At 33.6% G+C, this 20802-nt stretch overlaps 1 protein-coding gene across 4 annotated transcripts in view; it reads left to right on the top strand.

The window, feature by feature from the left end:
* acj6 (abnormal chemosensory protein 6) overlaps positions 1 to 20802 on the top strand; it is an 88431-nt gene that overhangs the window by 45374 nt on the left and 22255 nt on the right. The gene's annotated exons all lie outside the window — the stretch shown is intronic.

The raw sequence follows: 20802 nt of genomic DNA, 5'->3' as shown, positions 1-20802 counted from the left end.
ACGTTTATTCTATTTAAGAACTAAAAAGGTCGCGCACAGAACACATTGAATTTAGAAAAAATACTATGAAATGAAGAAAAACATTAAAAAATTATCTCCTGTTGCACGAAAAAGGTCCCGTGCAAATCACTTTTAATGATATGATTTATGAAATAATATTATATAAAATAAAATGATTTACTTACTATTTGTTGGTATCAAATTTAAAAACAACAAGTTTAAAGCAGGGGTGCACACAACTGTATTTAAGAGAAATTTATATTTTCGTTTTTCTTGAGCTTTCATTAGATATTTTACAATTTTTAAATATAATTGTAATTCTAACAATTTTCTAAGATAAATTAATTCAAAAATTACAACAAACTTCGATGTGTTGTTGGATTAGAAACATTTAAGAGAATCTTCCATTTACGGTAGCGTAAAGACGCGAGCACCAATGCCCTAAAGTAATCAATTTTAACAACATCCCACTTTAAACTTGATGTTTTTAAATTTGAAAACAACAAATATAAGATTAAGCTTGACTTATCTACAAATAGTAAGTAAAACACACATCTCAACAAAACTGCCAAAGTGAATCTTAAAATAAAATGATATATATGTAATGCTATGATGATAAATTTGAGAAACATAAGGTTATGCCAGTTTGTTTGTCGTGTGGCTCCAAAGCTTATTTTCATCTGCTTTCAGTGACTTCAAAGGAAAGAAAGAACTCATATAGACAAATATTCAAATGACTTTGTGCGTGAGATTTTTTTATCGAATTATCTTATAGTTAAGATTTTATCTAATCTTAGGTAACAACTCATAAAAATATGATACAGGGATACGACGTTGTAAAAAAAGTCATAACTCTAGTGCACACACAGTTGCTTTCAGAAGATACTAGTGGTTATAAAAAATAGGAAATATTCTCTTCTATTTAATTTTTAAGGCTATAGACATTCAAATAATCAATTCATTAACTAACTTATTTTAATTATTTATCGTTTACTCCGATTTGTCCGACTGAAAATATAGGCCAGAACTATCTTTTGGACTAACATTTCTTTTTATGACCTCCACCATAATATGGAGGGTATAATTAAATTTGTAATTTCATTTGTAACACATATTTATACGATCATTACCGATCATTACCGTGGCGTGTCCCCAGTCGTTTTGTGATCAAAAAAACTCTGATATTCATTAATATTTTAAAAAATATATAAATGAAGTACGCCGAGTTATTCTAGAAGAATGAATAAAGTCTATTTTAATTTCATAAATATAATTTTATTTTTTAAATTATGATTTTAAGATATTTTATTCGTGTCCCATTTTTTTATCATTCCCGTGGGTCAATCTGTTTATTAAGAAAAAAAGCTTTAAACCGGTTTTTTGTTTATATGTATTCTATCAATGTAACAACAATTCTCGTTAGTTTTAAAGATAACACTGTCCGACAGCCAAAATTACACATGACCGGACTATATACGTTTGAAAATATAGGCAAAATGGAATAAAATGGCATCTTTAATTTTTCGCTTTCTCATCGTTTTGACCTTTTAGAGGTCAAACAAATTTCAAAGTTCAACATTTTTCAAAAAAATATTTTAAATACTTGTACACGTCGTACGATGCTGGTATTGGTGTCATATTGAAGAAGAGAGTATAGGCTTTATTTAATAATTATAAATTATTGCATTCCAGGATAAAAAGGACATCAAAAATATCCTTGAAAAATTAAGTCAAAAGTGAGCATTTTGGCAGGTGCATATCTTGTAAACCGCGAAGAATTTTAATTTGTTCATGGAGGCAAAGTTGTGGCTCTTGTCATAAAAAATATAAATTTTGCACATGAAATCCATATAAAATTTGGAAAAATAGCTCCATATCCCTGTTTGGCGTTATTGTAGCTTCGTTTTGAGGTGACATGACTTCAGTCAAATCGATTGGCGAATCTTTTTGTAGAACATTTCATTCTACAAAAATGTTGCTCAGAAGGTACGGTACGGTTCTCTTTGACAACTAATCGATTTTGTCCCGTTTTCATTGTCATTTTTGACATTTATTCGGACTTGGTTCAGAATTAAACTATGTTTTGTTTTTCTGTCTATTCGTTATTGGTTATGTATAGGTATGTAGACATAACAATTGGTTATTGCTTATGTAGACATCTGTGGTGCTTCTGAAATATTTACCACAAATAGCTCTTGTAATGATGAACACGTTAATAACAAATTTTCTTGGAGGATAGATCCAGTTATCTCATTTTTTGAACCGGATATTCCGACATAAAAACCGATTTATGAACCGGTTTTACGTAACCGATTAAACTTATATGTATACTATTAAAACGCTTATAGAGTTGTCAATCAAATTAAATTAATTCGCTTATGAAAACTTTGTTAGTTGCAGTTCTAGAACAAAAAACCCGATTTCTTAAACCGTTTTTAAGGAAAAATATCAGTACGCGCAAAAATGGAGATCAAAGGCTGGGAGGTGAAAAATTCTTCTTGGCGATGAATGTCGATGAAACGAAGCTTCTATAACGCCAAACAGAGATATGGAGCTATTTTCCCAAGTATTATAGGGAAAAAATCAAAAACTTCATCACACGATATCTCAGAAACTTGACCTATGGCGAAAATTTCCTTTTGGGTTCTTAGTATCAAGCATCAAGGGCTTTCATATCCAAAAGAAATTTTCCACCCCCAGACTATGAGTTCCATTTTGTGTCACAGTGATATCATAGACTAATGAAAGTATAGACAGAGAAATTGTAATGTGCTTGTTTTTTTCTATTGTCCAATGTTTTTGGGGTAAATTGCAAGGTTTTGTGGAATATTTTTATATGAGGGTGTAGATGCGGCCAAGATTACCCACTATTGTCCTTTACCAGAGTAAATACCCAGCGAAAAGTTTGCCTCCAAAGAGGCAGTTAAATGATATGTACAAGTGATTTGGAAGTGCATCAAATTATGCATTTTCACTCATGATTTTTACAAGGGAGTGACCCCGGAAAGAGGCACTCCATTGCACCGCATTTTAACTGATCCTTTGGCATTGCATTTTAACTGAACCTTTGGCACTGCATTTTAACTGACCCTTTGGCATTGCATTTTAACTGACCCTTTGGGGTAGAATAGGAGGCAGTCCAGAGCACGTGTTTTGAATAACAAAATAAAATGCATTTATTATTTGTGTAAAACAAAAATATTAATAACTTTATTAAATTAACACAAATTATGAAAATTCTCTATTGAATTCAATCGCAAACATGTGTGCTTCCTTCGCCCTTCATTTAATCCAAGCTTAAGTGCTTTTGCTTCATCTGCTAAATGGGTTTGATATTGTCTTCCCATCACCAGTTAAGATTTCGACATGTACTCCAACAGCACTCCATTGGGAAATTTTCTTCTTGTGAGTTACCGGAAAAATGTTCACAAATTAAATATTATTTAGTTTGTATTAACAAATGTTTGGAAATGCTAACACGATTATCTCTTTTGGAGATGTATTCCGCTGCCTGTAGAGATGTACAAACTGATTTATGTACATGTAGGGATCTCTAACAACTGCTAATAAAATCTAGTGAACGGAGTGCCTTTTTCACGACTCCGTTTGCACTGCATGCGGATGCTGTTAAAGTGTGAGGAAATGGAGTGCCTTTTTCAAGACTCCGTTAAACTGCCTCCGGATGTTGTTAAAATGTGACGAATGGATGTGATTCTTTGGATTGCATCCAAATGCGGTTAAAATGTGAGGAATGGAGTGCCTTTTTCACGACTCCGTTTAAAGTGCATAAAAACATGCCGTGAAAGAACTAGTCTACATTGCACTACTTCCAATTTATTTTGCTGGGTAGTTTAAAAATGTATAGTTATTGCAGTTTTAAAAATTGAGTGCACAGTCAACTGACTCAATTCACACTCAGTGAGAGAATTTCAGTGAGAAGATTTCTTTTTATGCGGCACTTTACAGAGCAAACTTAAAGTCCAGATATTAAATTTGGTATAGCCTGGGCAGATTCTAATTTATTCTGATAATTCGATTTACAAAAAATTGTCCCTTACACCATTCCAACAACTTCAAAAATCTGAATGTTTTACAATTGATAATTTCTTCGACTTGTAGCCCGTTTACATATAACAGGATTTAATAAATCCACTGGGTTTAAAATATAAATTTCATTGTGTATACGTCAAATCTGTCATCATGAAGAAGGTTAATCCGGCAAAAGCTCTAATTTAAATGGTACATTTAGACCATGGCAGCGGTATTACCAGCTATTCGAATATGAAGTGTCGAATCCCTTTTATAACAATATTATTTTTGTTGTAATTTCCCCAACAACATAAAGAAAATTTTGACATAACATATTCAAAATTTTACGACACCACAACCTTGATAATTGTGCCATGATTTAGACTATGCTGGATTTAGCAAATCCAGTGGATTTGTCAAATAAATTGTATAATACAGAAAATGCTAAGCATATTGCATGTACATTAGGGTTATGACTTTTCGACATTGATTTGATGTAGCTCGGATGAATAAACTTTATTTTTTGAAAAAATTATTGACATGAAAACTTGTTTTTATCAAAAATTATTATTTTTTTTTTTTGTTAACAAACTATATCTTTGAAAAAATCGTTTACGGCATTTTTATGATTCTCAACATTGAAAAAAAAAAATAGTGAGAATCGAATGTAATGTCAGTTTAGTTATCTCATGTGGCTCTAAAGTTTATTTTCAATTACATATCTGCTTACAGTGACTTCAAAAACTTGCCCATAATTCTGATAAATTCAAATTTTTAAACCATTTTGTGCATAAGGGTTTTCATCGAATAACCTTATAATTAAGATTTTATGCAATATTATGTAGAAACTCATCATGCTATGATACAGGGATATGAGGTTGTAAAACAGTCATAACCCTAATGTACATAGCGTTTTAGATATATGTACTACATACATGCATATATCGCTCATTTACTCAAGGAGTGTCCAAACTCTAAAAACTAATGTTTGAAAAGATTTGTTGTCCATTTCGTGAATAAATTGTAGATACTACTACCGCTAATTTTGTACAGTTTCATTTGGTCTAAATATGAATTCATTGCATTGGAAGAAAATATTAAATGTATTTAGAAAATTGTGAGGAGTATATGGTAAATAACAAAAATGTTTTGCAATCGATGAATCCGAGTTTCACCCTTTCAGAATTCGCGAACTGTTAACATGTTCTACAAAGTATGACAACAATTCTTTAAAATTAAGTGTTTTAGGAGGGATCCCATAATGTCGACCATTAAAATTAATTTTCGTGGAAGCTGTGTTGGCATCAATGTAGAAAAATGGGTAAAAATGGGTTGAAGCCAACAATTTTTTTATGTTCCCATGCGATTTCTGGCTTAACCTTACATTTTATAGACCTATTCCCAAAGAATGAATCACATAATACTCCATGGGCAATAAGATAGCAATTCAATCGCAAACATTATTTTTTTTTTGTTAACAAACTATATCTTTGAAAAAATCGTTTACGGCATTTTTATGATTCTCAACATTGAAAAAAAAAATAGTGAGAATCGAATGTAATGTCAGTTTAGTTATCTCATGTGGCTCTAAAGTTTATTTTCAATTACATATCTGCTTACAGTGACTTCAAAAACTTGCCCATAATTCTGATAAATTCAAATTTTTAAACCATTTTGTGCATAAGGGTTTTCATCGAATAACCTTATAATTAAGATTTTATGCAATATTATGTAGAAACTCATCATGCTATGATACAGGGATATGAGGTTGTAAAACAGTCATAACCCTAATGTACATAGCGTTTTAGATATATGTACTACATACATGCATATATCGCTCATTTACTCAAGGAGTGTCCAAACTCTAAAAACTAATGTTTGAAAAGATTTGTTGTCCATTTCGTGAATAAATTGTAGATACTACTACCGCTAATTTTGTACAGTTTCATTTGGTCTAAATATGAATTCATTGCATTGGAAGAAAATATTAAATGTATTTAGAAAATTGTGAGGAGTATATGGTAAATAACAAAAATGTTTTGCAATCGATGAATCCGAGTTTCACCCTTTCAGAATTCGCGAACTGTTAACATGTTCTACAAAGTATGACAACAATTCTTTAAAATTAAGTGTTTTAGGAGGGATCCCATAATGTCGACCATTAAAATTAATTTTCGTGGAAGCTGTGTTGGCATCAATGTAGAAAAATGGGTAAAAATGGGTTGAAGCCAACAATTTTTTTTATGTTCCCATGCGATTTCTGGCTTAACCTTACATTTTATAGACCTATTCCCAAAGAATGAATCACATAATACTCCATGGGCAATAAGATAGCAGTGTATGATTTTTCGATATATCCACTGCATCCACCTAAAATTGATGCTGACAATTTGAAGCCGGAATTTCGGGGTTTTTTGAATTTGTTTAATAATCCGGACGTGCAAGGAGATAATTTTCCAAACTCTTAACAGGATTAAAGAACTCGTGATTTTACGTCGTTTGGTGCATATCTCATGTGTGCTCTTCACGGCATCCTAGTAATTGGAGTCGAAAGGCCAAAATTTCATGCGTAAATTTTCTTACAAAACATATTTTTTTCGTATAAAATTTACAACTGTCATCCAATTTCCTTTGAAACCAGCGTGAATTTAGTTTTTTTACGCGAAGGTTCTAATGAAGCCTTCCGCGATCGAATTCATCTACTAAAACCGCGGATATAGATACCTTGAAAATCGGAAAATCAGCAAAAATATATTTTGACAAATCCGCGTACTAAACCGCGATTTTCTTAAACATTTTTTACATAAATGGAATCCTTTACTCGCGATTATAATATTTGCGAAAACATGTGTCATAAAAAACAGAGATACGCGAGTAATATGGGTATTTCGCCAAAAACTGAATGTGGAGGCACATCCGCGGTTTTTGAAGAATCTATTTGAAATAGGTGCATATTGACGTATTTTTGATGGGCGCTGATGAAACCGGATGCGCATCAAAATCGTATGCAAATTGCGCGACTTTTACCAACTTTAAGGTTTTTTGCAGTGCATGATGCAACTGGCGGCACACAATGGCCGCTGAGTGAAACATCGAAATATGCATAAATATTGAAAGAGATTGATTCGCTTTATCCAAAATCGGATGCGCATCAACCGACTTTAACTAATTCGCGAGTTACAGGCTTTTTAATTTTCATATCTTTTAAATGATAGTAATTTCAATATTACTCTTAATTTCCTATCCTTATAAGTAATCACAGTGAGCAGTTAAGCTTTCACAATGGTAAACCATATATTTTGATAAAGTTTTAGCAGAATACTTTAATTTATGTATTAGATTTTAGCGAAATAGTTGGATAACTCTCAAATATTTTTTTCTAATTTTTCGAAACAAACCAAAAAATATATTTGTAACAATATTTTCCAACAATGAGTTGTTTCTCTTTTGTTGTTGTTATAATATGCAATTTATAAAGCCAATGTTTATAACTTTGGTTTCACATTTTTTTACGCGTTGTCTAGTTTCTGTACGTATTTATACCCTACACCACTATGTGGTAAGGGGTATTATGTGTTAGTGCATTTGTATGTAACATACAAAAGGAAGCGAGATAGACCCATAGTTCCTTCTAGGGATATACATAGAATCACTTTCTGAGTCGATTTATGCATGTCCGTCCGTCCGTCCGTCCGTCCGTCCGTTCGCAACATACAGGTCGCATTTGTTGACCGATTTCGCTGAAAATTGGGGAATACCATTTTTTTAGCCGTCGGAAGATCAAGTTCGAAGATGGGCTATATCGGTCCAAGTTTTGGTATAGCCCCCATATATATTTTCGGCCGATTTCACGTATTTTCTGTAACACACACGCTATATATGTCCGATTTCGATGAAATTTGGAATGTGTGACTGAATTTGGTCTAAAAATAAATGTGCCAAATTATATCGAAATCGGTTCAGATTTGGATATAGCTCCCATATATATGTTCGCCCGATTTCACGTATGCGATGTACCAATCACGCTATATACGTCCGATTTTAATGAAATTTGGAATGTTTGACTGAATTTGGTATAGAAATAAGTGTGCCAAATTATATAGAAATCGGTTCAGATTTGGATATAGCTCCCATATATATTTTCGGCCGATTTCACGTATTTTCTGTACCAAACACGCTATATATTTCCGATTTCGATGAAATTTGGAATGTGTGACTGAATTCAGTCTAGAAATAAATGTGCCAAATTATATCGAAATCGGTTCAGATTTGGATATAGCACCCATATATATTTTCGGCCGATTTCGCGTATTTGCTGCTCCAAACACGCTATATAAGTCGGATTTCAATGATATTTGGAATGTGTGACTGAATTCGGTCTGGAAATAAATGTGCCAAATTATATCAAAATCGGTTTAGATCTGAATATAGCTCCGATTTATATTTTACATATTCACAGTGGTGTAGGGTATCATATAGTCGGCCCCGCCCGACTTTGATCCTTTCCTTACTGGTTTTAATTTAGTTTTTAGAGGTTTATACGGACTCTGAGTTAGTATAATTTGAATTTATTGCCAGATTTTTTTAATTTTTTTGATTTTCCGCGAAAATAAAAACACATTTTGGAAATTTTGGTGCATCTACAGATGGATATCAAATGCTGTTACTGATATAGGCTTACATTTTCTCAATACAAAAAATAAGAAATTTTAAAATATTTTTTCTTTATAAGAGGATAAAAACCGCTATAACTTTTGCGCGCATCGGCCAATTTCGTGAACGCGAGCAGATTTGAAACCAGATTTTTATACCCTACACCACTATGTGGGGAGGGTATTATAAGTTGGTTTTGGCCAAAAAGTTTGTAACGCATCGAAATAATGGTCGTAGACCCATACTTATATATACCAAAATGAATGTCTCGACGAGCTGAGTCGATCTGGCTATGTGTGTCCGTCCGTCAGTCCGTCCGTCCGTCCGTCTGTCCGTCTGTCCGTCTGTCCATCTAAACCTTGTAATCACGCTACAGGTCGCAATTTTGATCGGATCGTCACGAAATTTTTGATGTTGATGGGGGTCCCGGAGGGGAAGAAGCCTATTGATTTTGGTGATGGTCGGATAATATTTAGGGGTCGGAAAGGGCAAAAAACTTAGGTGGATAAAAAGACAACGTTTTTTCCCAAAGCGAATATCTCAGCTTCTACATGGGGTATACCAAAAGCAAAACCTGACAATGAAAGCAGAAAATATCACCTTTCTACTGATGTAAAGTAGGTGCTCGTAGGTGATCAAACAACGAAGATATCACAAATCTAGCAAATAAAACCCCAATTTTCATTTTTTGCGATTTTAATTATATTGACAAATATCACAGCTTTGGTTGAAAATTTTCCAAAAGCAAAGCATGACTATGAAAGTAGAAGATCCCGTCTTTACAGTGATGCAAACTAGGTCGGCGTAGATAACCAAATAACGGAGATATCGCAATAGTCGGTAATACATCCCATTTTTATATTTTTTTGGAAATCACGCTACAGGTCGCAATATTGATCGGATCGTCACGAAAATTTCAGGGTTAATGGGGGTCTCACAGAGGAAGAAGCCTATCGATTTTGGCAATGGTCGGATAATATTTAGGGGTCGCAATGGGCAAAAAACTTATTTGGAGAAAAGTCAACATTTTATTTCAAAGCCAATATCTCTGTTTCTTTAAGAGGTATATCAAAAGCAAAACCTGGCAAGGAAAGTAGAAAATATCACCTTTACAACGATGTAAAGTAGGTTGTCGTGGGTGGTCAAATAGCAGAGATATCGCAATAGTCGTTAATGCATCCCACTTTCCGATATTTTTGTAATCACGCTACAGGTCGCAATTTTGATCGGATCGTCACAAAGTTTTGGGGGTTAATGGGGGTCCCACAGAGGAAGAAGCCTACTGATTTTAATGATGGTCGGATAATATTAAGGGGTCGGAATGGGCAAAAACTTATTTGGAGAATGGTCAACGTTTTATTTCAAAGCCAATATCTCTGTTTATTTAAGAGGTGTATCAAAAGCAAAACCTGGCAAGGAAAGTAGAAAATATCACCTTTACAATGATGTAAAGTAGGTTGTCGTAGCTGCTCAAACAACAGAGATATCGCAATAGTCGTTAATGCATCCCATTTTCCGATTTTTTGTAATCACGCTACAGGTCGCAATTTTGATCGGATCGTCACGAAGTTTTTGGAATTTTATGCGGGTCCCACAGAGGAAAAAGCCTATTTATTTTGGTGATGTTCGGATAATATTTAAGGTTGGTTTGGTTGCTTATGGGGGTCCCAGAGAGAAAGAGGCATATTTTTTTGATTAAAAACCAAAATATGTTTGGTGGTAGTCGGAATATGTTCCCTAAAATAAATGTTTACCAGTGAAAAGCTTATGCACAGGGGTCGGAATAAGCGAAAAGCTTTTGTGGAGAAAAGTCAACGTTTTTTTTTCTTATGCGAATATTTCCGCTTCTAGTAGGAGTATTCCAAAAGGAAAGCCCGCCAATGGAAGAAGAAAATATGTCCTTTACATTGACGCAAAGTATGTTGGCGTAAGTGGGCAAACAACCGATATATCGCAAAATATATTATAAAATGTAATATATCCAATTTTTCCATTTTTTGTAATCACGCTACAGTTTGGAATTTTGATCGGAGAGTCACGAATTTTTGGGGGTTGATGGGGGCCCCACAGAGGAAGATGCCTATTGATTTTGGTGATAGTCGGATAATATTTAAGGTTGGTTTGGTTGCTTATGGGGGTCCCAGAGAGAAAGAGGCATATTTTTTTGATTAAAAACCAAAATATGTTTGGTGGTAGTCGGAATATGTTCCCTAAAATAAATGTTTACCAGTGAAAAGCTTATGCACAGGGGTCGGAATAAGCGAAAAGCTTTTGTGGAGAAAAGTCAACGTTTTTTTTTCTTATGCGAATATTTCCGCTTCTAGTAGGAGTATTCCAAAAGGAAAGCCCGCCAATGGAAGAAGAAAATATGTCCTTTACATTGACGCAAAGTATGTTGGCGTAAGTGGGCAAACAACCGATATATCGCAAAATATATTATAAAATGTAATATATCCAATTTTTCCATTTTTTGTAATCACGCTACAGTTTGGAATTTTGATCGGAGAGTCACGAATTTTTGGGGGTTGATGGGGGCCCCACAGAGGAAGATGCCTATTGATTTTGGTGATAGTCGGATAATATTTAAGGTTGGTTTGGTTGCTTATGGGGGTCCCAGAGAGAAAGAGGCATATTTTTTTGATTAAAAACCAAAATATGTTTGGTGGTAGTCGGAATATGTTCCCTAAAATAAATGTTTACCAGTGAAAAGCTTATGCACAGGGGTAGTGGTGTAGGGTATCACATGGTCGGCCCCGTCCCGACTATAGCCTTTGCTCACTTGTTTTCCTTTAACTCTATACCAAAAATCGTAGATGTGCTCGCGAAAAATTTTTTTAATTTTTTTCAAACGGAATTGCAAAGGATTTTTGTTATTTGCCATATAGCCATTATGCCACTAAAACATTTTAAAACAATTCGAGTAATAAACAAGTGAGCAAAGGCTATAGTCGGGACGGGGCCGACTATGTGATACCCTGCACCACTACTCCTGTACATAAGCTTTTCACTGTTAAACATTTATTTTAGGGAATATTATCCGACTATAAGCAAATTCAATATGCTTCTTCCTCTCCGGGACCCCGATTATCCCATAAAAAATTTCGTGACGATCCGATCAAAATTTCGGCCTGTAGCGTGATTAAAAAATGAAAAAAATGGGATGTATTACCGACTATTGCCACAGCTTCGTTATTTGGCCAACTACGCCAACCTACTTTACATCATTGTAGGGATAGAATTTTCCACTTTCATAGTCAGGCTTTGTTTTTAGAAAGTACCCAACCAAAGCTGTGATATTCGTCATTATAACTAATATTGCAAAAATGAAAAGTTGGGTTTTATTTGAGACTATTGTGATATCATCGTTGTTTGACCACCTACGACAACCTACTTTATAGCTTTAGAAAGGTGATATTTTCTACTTTCCTCGTCAGGGTTTGCTTTTGGTATACCCCTTAAAGAAGCTGAGATATTCGCATATGAATAAAACGTTGACTTTTTCTCCAAATAAGTTTTTTGGCCATTCCGAGCCCAAAATATTATTCGACCATCACCAAAAATCAATAGGCTTCTTCCCCTCCGGGACCCCCATAAACACCCAAAATTTGGTGACAGACGGGCACACACATAATTTTGGTATATTATTGGTATATTTTAACAGGTGTGTCCGTCATGTGTCAAATTCAAATTGGAAGATACACAGATAGACAAGTGCATCATCCAGACCCAAAGAAAAGGACTAAACACTTAATGCACTTAACGCCCTATTCAGAGTATTGAAAATACAAATGTAAGCATTGGCTGTCCCTTGCTTCTCAGTTTTTAAAGGATTGCTTACAAAGCGAATTAAAGTTCTACAATCTGCTTACATTTATTGATAAATCTGATGATGACTACTCCACAGTCACTTTCCATTAAGTTCACTCGATAGCTCGCTCACCCACCAAACGAAACAAAAACTTTGACATCTCAAAAAGTATTTAAACCTTTATAAGAACATCTTAATGTCCAACAGATAGTCTGTCTGTCTGACAGACAGACAAACATCCCGTGATATATATGTACGTATGTTTGTATCAGCAACCTGAAAATAGTCCGTCCAGCTTTGCAAAGGGGCGGGTAAAGGTAAGAAAAGTGAAAAAAAAATAAAATAAAAAACGAAAACGAAAACAAGGCATTAAGTTCTTGCTGTGCTGTCTTCGCTTGATGGTATCCTTGTAAGGGGATGGGTCGAACATTACCTTAAGTACTTTCTGTGCTCACCCACTCAGCAGTGGTAAGCTTTAATGTTTTCAATAAGGTTGTTACGAGTATTTGAGCATTGTATTGTATTTGCTTACACCGAAATGCACATCAAATTGATCGTATTAATGGCAATAACTAGTTTATCCCGCCCATCTTATCAACTCGGGGAGGATTATACGCAGATTTCCATTAACCGAAAATAAAAACAGCAAAAATCATGACTCAAAAGACACAAAAAACACACACAATCACTCAGACTTAAACAAAGCAGGGAAAAACAGCAACAATACCAACAACAACAACCGAATAAAATAGAATTAGAGATGAATAAAAAGGGTCCAAAACAGACAAATGAGGAATTGATATGGGTTAGTTCACACATCAAATAAGCACTGCAAACCCATGGAAGGGCAGAAAGGCTGAAAGACAAAAGGGAGTGTAAGACCGGTAAAGTGTTGTCATTGTTGCTGCTGTCGTTGTTGTTGTTACTGTTGTTCATGTTGTACAAGAACATTAATGCAATTCCAATATTGCCAGTCGTAGGAACATTATTTTTCGATTTACTAAATACAAACCATAGAGTTGTTTCGATTGTTTGCTACTTTAAAAGAATAACCAACAACAGCGTCAACTAATAAATCCCAATATAAAAGTTGGTACCAACAGTACAATATGTTCGCAAGTAAAAAAAGATAAATAGATAAACAAACATTCGTACATATGGTGCACAGTGTTTTAGGAGAGTTTGTCGGACTTTTTTAAGGGATGTTTTTTTATTTCAAAAGTTATTTTATAAATTCCGAAGAACGCAGAAATTTGTAAGAATGCCCGAGCTAGTACGAATTTTTATTGTTGTAATGTTTAAATTCTAATTTTGGCTATGGAGACAATCGAAAACTTAACTTTTTATAATCGACTTTCCTAGCAACCTTTTGCCTGATTTAGAATCCTTCACTGGATTTAATAAATCCAGTATAAATCACGCATCATTAAACTGACAGTTCGTTACTTTTTGTCAACATTTAAATACACATTATTTGTATTTAATCATTTGCCCAACGAGAATTGTGTGAAAACTCAATATTCTGTACATTTCTTTGCAATTCACATTCTATTTGCTTTATTTAATTTGAAATTTGAATAAAAATGTTAATATAAAGCATTCAGAACTGTCGTAGGTCATTTTTGGTACACGTTTAGGATGAAAAAAGTATCTTATGATAGCAAATTTCTAAGTTTCAAATTTCATGAGTGGACACTATTACATTTAGAAAACCAAATTTACAAACAAAAAGTAAAAATACAGCTGATTGTCACTTCTACCTTCTATAAATGTGCCTTGAGTTCACTCTTTCTCAGTAAATAATTATTTATTTTGTGATATTATAGTACGTTTATATATAACCGGATTTAACAAACCCACTGGGTTTTAAATGTCAATTCCATTACATATACGTCAAACGAATCCTCATAAAGAAGGTTAACCCTGCAAATGGTTATAATATAAACATGGCCTTAACTTAATCAAGGAAAATGTAAAGGATGACTCGTAAAAAGTGCTGTCACTATTGATATTTTTTTGCAAAGACATAAAATATAACAAGATGAGACATTTACATTGCTACTATAAATCGGCAGATGGCGCTGGAGGTCTAACATAATGTTATGTTCCAATATGGTGGCATAAAATTATGTTATACTTGTTTTTGTTGCCGTCATGTTCTGTTAGTTGTCTGTTATACACAAACACCCTCTATGGTTTAATAGTAAAATTGAACTGCATTATGCACTATATCCAATCTTTACAGTTCTATGTCTTTGTTTTTTGGAAATGTAGAGATTTTTTCTACAAAACAGAGTTGTATTGAAGGATTTATGTCGGATTAAAAACAAATCCAGGCAATACAAGGATTTAATTTTGTATGGTAAATCTGGCAGATTATGGCCGGATTTAGAAAATATAACCTGATAATGCGCAAATCCGGAAGCCATATCTTAATGGTCTATTACTCCAGTTGAAAGGCAATCACGACAAATATGTCCCGAATCCACCAAAGAAACTTTAACATCCAAAAAGTTTAATTTCGTACTTTGATCTTTTCCTATCCTTGCCAGAGCAGTGGATATTTGCTGGTTCTGATAATCCCGATTTTATAACATTATTGCAGGCGAAAATCCTTACTTAATATTTGATGTCATCCACATCGTTCAAATTATCTTCAGGCATAGCCAAAGACTAGTTCACGAACCGATTTAAATAACAGGGGTAACGGGTTCTGTCCCATCAAAAATATGCGTTCCCGTAAAGAAGGCAATTATACCTATCTTTTGAAAAAGAATTCCAACAAAATCGGAGAAATTTTATGCCAGATTAGCCCATTTAAGTCACTCCAACGAAAACTCGTCACCGATTTTTTGTTAAGAGGTAGAGTTTGGTGAAATGATTACGGAAATGTATAACTTTCAAGAGGAATGGATTCGGTTATTTGACCCGAAGGTCCAGATTAAAAAATAGGGTTCTATTGAACCTAGCTCCCCAGCTTTATGGAAATTCCTGTTATTTCCCCTTTATACGAATGTCTATTTTGACTGGGCTATATTGTTCTATATTTTCTGAAATTGTGAGAACATGTTTTCTTCATATATTTCGTCGTTACTACCGCATATCAGTAGTGCTACAGAATCGCACTCATTTTTTTGAGTTAAGGACAAATATCGGTAACATTGAAATGCAAAATTATGATTTAAAAGTTCAAATAAAACTTGACAACACTGTTGCTATCGGTAAACTTTGCGACTACTTTTTATTGGTTGCTGTCTTACGAATAATATCGTTAACCGTTAATAACTGAAATTACAAGTAGTTTAATTTTAACTATTTTTGTCGGTAATCCAAAAAATGTTTTAGAGAATCGCACTACAGAAATGCTGAAATAACCCTAAAATCCATTGGCTAGCCAACATTAAAAAGAGTACGGCTAATAAATAGACATTTTCCGGATGATGATTTCTCTAAGAGTTTTTAATATACATATACATACATAATACATACATACATAATTTTGTTTAGAATTTTATCCAGTTTAAACTTGGAATGTGTGTGAAATGCTCACGCCCGTTGTTTTTTTTTTTTGTCATTTGGTGCAAAAATTTTAAATATACAATTTTATGGCGATCTTTTAACGTTAAAACGTGCCCCCCTGACCGAGCCATATAAGGCTCAAAATACCTAAAATCGGCTAAATATGCGTGCTGGAGCTATATTAAAATCTTAGCTGAATTCTGCTAATGTTTGTAGGATTCGTTTTTATCTACATCAATAAATTGGAATAGTCTAATTAAAAAGTTCATTTGACATTTAAAAAACGTCATCTTTAAATTTCAAATAACCCAAAAATGGACCAATCTTCCTTCTTCTTAAATCCCATGTCTTAACTTTTGAGCTTTAAAATCATATAATTGTGTTTTTAAATTTTTAAGCTGAAAATAATTTGTCAGATTCTACTGTAATATGTAAAATCTCCCCTTCTCAAATTCGCCGCTTTCTTCGCAATCAAATTTTAAACCACTGTGAATTGTAATATTCCTTGGCGGCGGCCATATGTCTGTGGATTGAACCACACACACACGAAACCAGACGAAAGTGAACTTGTAGAGCCAAAGTATTTTTTTATAGCAACGAATGTATACAATTTGTTAGACAATCCCAGAGGAATTCCCAGGCAATACCAATAAACGAAAGCAGAAAAGGACGATAATAACACAACATCCGCATCAGCAGTAGAACAAGTGAAAACCACCCGTCGAATTAAAATCATGTTCGAGTGTAGCAAGTGCTTGTCTGCTACTGCTACGCCTGCAGCATTTCTATCTACAGGCTTGTTGTTGTTCGGCTCGTAAAACACCACTTTACCCGCTGTAATAAAAATAAATCATAATATTTTGTGCCCTTCTTTAACCCACCTCGGTTGGCTTTCCTCTAAATTGGGAGTCTGTCACTACTGCCATCATCGCAACACCGCAGCAAAGAGCAAGGTTATAACCCCAGCTAATGTGTTTAATGCATCTTTCCGTAATGCCATTTGGCTTACTGCGGCGGACAGGGTAAAAAATGAGTTTGTGTGTAACCTGTTCCTTGTTGTCTTGATACGCATGTTTGGCATCCATATCTCATCCCAGCTCATTTGTCTTCCATTACACTTGTTGTCCCTTGATGCCTCTGTCTTTCTCTCCCCACTCCAGCCATCTATTCACCGGTCAAAGATGCTGTTCTTTTATAGCCCTTGCCACGTGAAATGGTACTAAACTAGCGTCGATAAGTTTCCTTCCTCCATGTTTGGTTGTCTGACGCAGGTTGTTGCCTTATGATGTTAACAGTTGTTGCAATACAACTCTAGGTATTTTGTTGGTGGGAAGAAGGTGCTCAACTCGGTTGCTGTATATTTCCCAAAAGTGTACCTAAGTTCTATTTTTTGGCATTTGGAAGAAAATAAGTTTAAATGAACTGCATGGGGACCACAATATGTGAATAAAATTATGGCGTTAAATTCAAGAGGGTGATTTTTTGCTGTTTCTTGTATTTGCGTGCAATTACTACCCTGACAATATGTTAACCCAGAAACTTATTATAGCACTACCAGTTCGGTTATTCATTTCATCCGTCCAGTCATGGGTGAGTGACTACAAGTGAAATGAAAAGTGAAAAATACCCGAGATTGTTAGCTGTTTAAAGCTTTGATTTTATGTTGTCTATTTCCACTTGACACAAATTGATAAAAAAAAAGGAAACCTGGGGAAAATGAATTTTTTTGACAACTTTATCGAAGGAAATTTGCATAATGTTGTTAGGAAAGTTTTTTTGGAAAAGTTTTTAAACATTCGATGTCCTTCTATTAATTAATTATTTTTTATTATTTTTCTCACTATAATTCAAAAATAGTTCACAATCTAAAGGCCTCGGTACATAATCCGGCCCATACACTGTGGGCATGCAGGACATCATTTGTAATAGCATTAGTAAATTTTGATACGTCAGTGTATGCATAAATATATCAATCAGATGGACATTAAAATGATTTTGATTTTATAAATTAAAACCTTTCATTCCGAGTAATTTTGTTTATTTTTCAAGTAAGAAACAAACAATTTTCGAAAACAATAACTATTATTTGTGAGGAAAATTAAAAAGTGGAAAACTTCGAGTTATTATAGGAAACAAACATATTTTCTGAAAAATGGATTTGAAGGGATGCCACACACTAGTCCCATAGTGTATGATCCGCATAACATGGATGACATTCTTGCATAAGTCATTTCAAATTAAAGAATAGAGAACTGTCCAAGGTTTGTTAAAGAAGTAGAAGTGACAATCAGCAGTCTTTTACTTTTTTGTAAATTAAGTTTTAAGAATTTAATAGGATCTAATAATGAAATTTAAAATTTCGAAATTTGCTACGATAAAATACTTCATTTCACAATAAACGAGGGTCTACTCATGGAATTTAAAAAAATTAATTTGCTACTATTAAATGCTCCATTTCCTACTAAACGTGTAGTAAAAAGGACCTACAATAGTTATAAATGCTTTATTATTATATATTTTGATTGAAATCTGTTCTATTTGCAATGATTTTCAAAATGTATTTATTTTTTTCCTAAGAACATACTTAAAAATGACCCTATTATTCAATATTTTCATTGACATTTTATGGCTTTACCTAATTAATTGCGTGTTGCGTGTGCGTTCGAAAAAACAAAATACATGTATTTGTTTTTGTTGTCAATTTGAAATACATGTATTTTGTTTTTGTATTTTTGAACGCACACGCAACACGCAGAGCTATAGGTTTGGCCTTTATTTTCAATAACTACAATGTTGTTTTTGTAAAATTGTTGTAATTCATGAAGGTAGATACCTTCTGTAAATATATCATGGCACTATAGGTAATTTGGGCCGGTTTTTAATCAAAAAGTAGATTTTTGCACTTTTAATAACTCGAGTTTTCTAATTTGATTCGAAGAAAGAACATTTATATGGATGTGCAATTTGTTTTCAAACATATTCAAAACTCGCGGTATAATTCGAGTTTAAAATCAAAATTTCGAAAACAAAATAAAAAATATTAAAACTCAGAGCAGAATTTAAACGCAATTTGCAAGAGCTTACTTAGAGCTTACTTTTAAATATCATATATTAAAATATTTGAAACAGTGCTTAAATTCGTCGCTTCGTGTAATTGTCCTATGTTCCCAAGTAGAATGAATAATGACGTATGTATATTAGGGTTATGACCTTTTTACAACCTCGTATCCCTGTATCATATTTTGAAGATTTTTTGCCAAAAATTAGGTAAAATTTAATAAAAAGGCGATTCAATAAAAAAAGCTCGCGCACAAAATCATAGGAAAATTGTTCTATATGGGCTTTTTTGACAAATTTTTGAAGTCACTATAAGCACGATATAACCAATATGGCATAACGTTTTGTTTCTCACTAAATTTCTCATCATATCATTTCATATATAATATTTTATATCATATAAAATTTTATTTCATATATCATATCAATTAAAAGTGGTTTGTGAGGGACCTTTTTCAAAAATTAAATGGAATAAAAATTATTATAGTCAATAACAAAAGGTTATTCATTCGAGCAACAGGAAATAATTTTAAAGATTTTATTTCATTTCATACTGTGTGACCTTTTTAAATACTTTAATAGTAGAATTAACGTTATTGTAATCATTAGTAGGCAAAACTTCTTCAATTCCGGCTACAAGAAATCGTTTTTGAGAACAAAATTAAAAAATTCATAAAGAGTGACACATCTCGAAAAATCAAGTTTCGAGAAAAACGCGTTTTAAGTTGGCGATTGAAATTTGACTTTCCAATTTAAAAAGATTATTACACTAAAACTAAAATAACTACTTGGACCATATTTTGCAACCAGATAGCCAGATGTCAGTTCTAATTTTCTGTGCATGATCAAGCATGATTTGAAGTGCTTTAGTGCTTCATAAACTCAAAAAACTTTTGTGTTGAATTATTCGAAACTCGTATTAAATGAGCTGTAACTCGTCGAGTTTTAGAGATATCAGCATGAAAATTTGACACAAGATGAAGTAAAAGTCGTAGAAAAAAACGCATTTTTTGAGGTATGTCACTCTTTGAGTAAATGAGCGATATGCACTTGAATTGACACTACTGTATTTACTAAATATAGTACAAAGTGAATGTGCTTTAAGTCCTTTTATTTAAGTCATAAAATGCCCAAATACACTTGTTGTACAATTTATAAGAAAAGTGTACCCTTTTATATACTTCTCCTGGTGATAAACGCCCAAAAAGGCAATTAAAAAGGCTGTTGCACATTAAAAGACAAAGTTGACGTAAAGTGTTCATTGCAGCGTTATTCGATAACATTTACTGTTGCTTCTTCTCTTGAATTCTAAAACACCAGGGGGATGTAAAAAGCCTATCCTCAACGGTATCGTCAAAAATTACCTTCAATCGGAAGGAGCGACCAGCAAAGAATGAAAGTAAAATCTATTACGTGGCAAACCACCCCATATTTATGTGGCAATTTGTTGTTTTACGATTGTGTACAGCGCATAAAAATAAAGTGTATCATTTTCCCATTAACGGCACCACATTGCACTGCATTTTTTTTCTTGTTTGCAATATAACCCAAGCCTCTTTTCAATTTTATCCTGGCCACAGTTTCAATTTATGAAGATTTGTGTGCTCGTTTGTTCTACGCCTTGTACATCCTGGTGATCCTGGTGGTGGTGGGTTTTAGTACTCTGTGCCACTACAACTGTTGCCCCACTGCACTTGTTTTGATTTGTTTGGAATAATAACAGATGCTTACTGAAA

Source organism: Musca autumnalis, unplaced genomic scaffold (genome assembly GCF_047663935.1).
Source record: "Musca autumnalis isolate F117 unplaced genomic scaffold, ASM4766393v1 scaffold_3, whole genome shotgun sequence".
NCBI lineage: Eukaryota > Metazoa > Arthropoda > Insecta > Diptera > Muscidae > Musca > Musca autumnalis.
The sequence above is the reverse complement of the archived record's forward strand: the minus strand, read 5'-3'. Positions and strand labels throughout refer to the sequence as shown.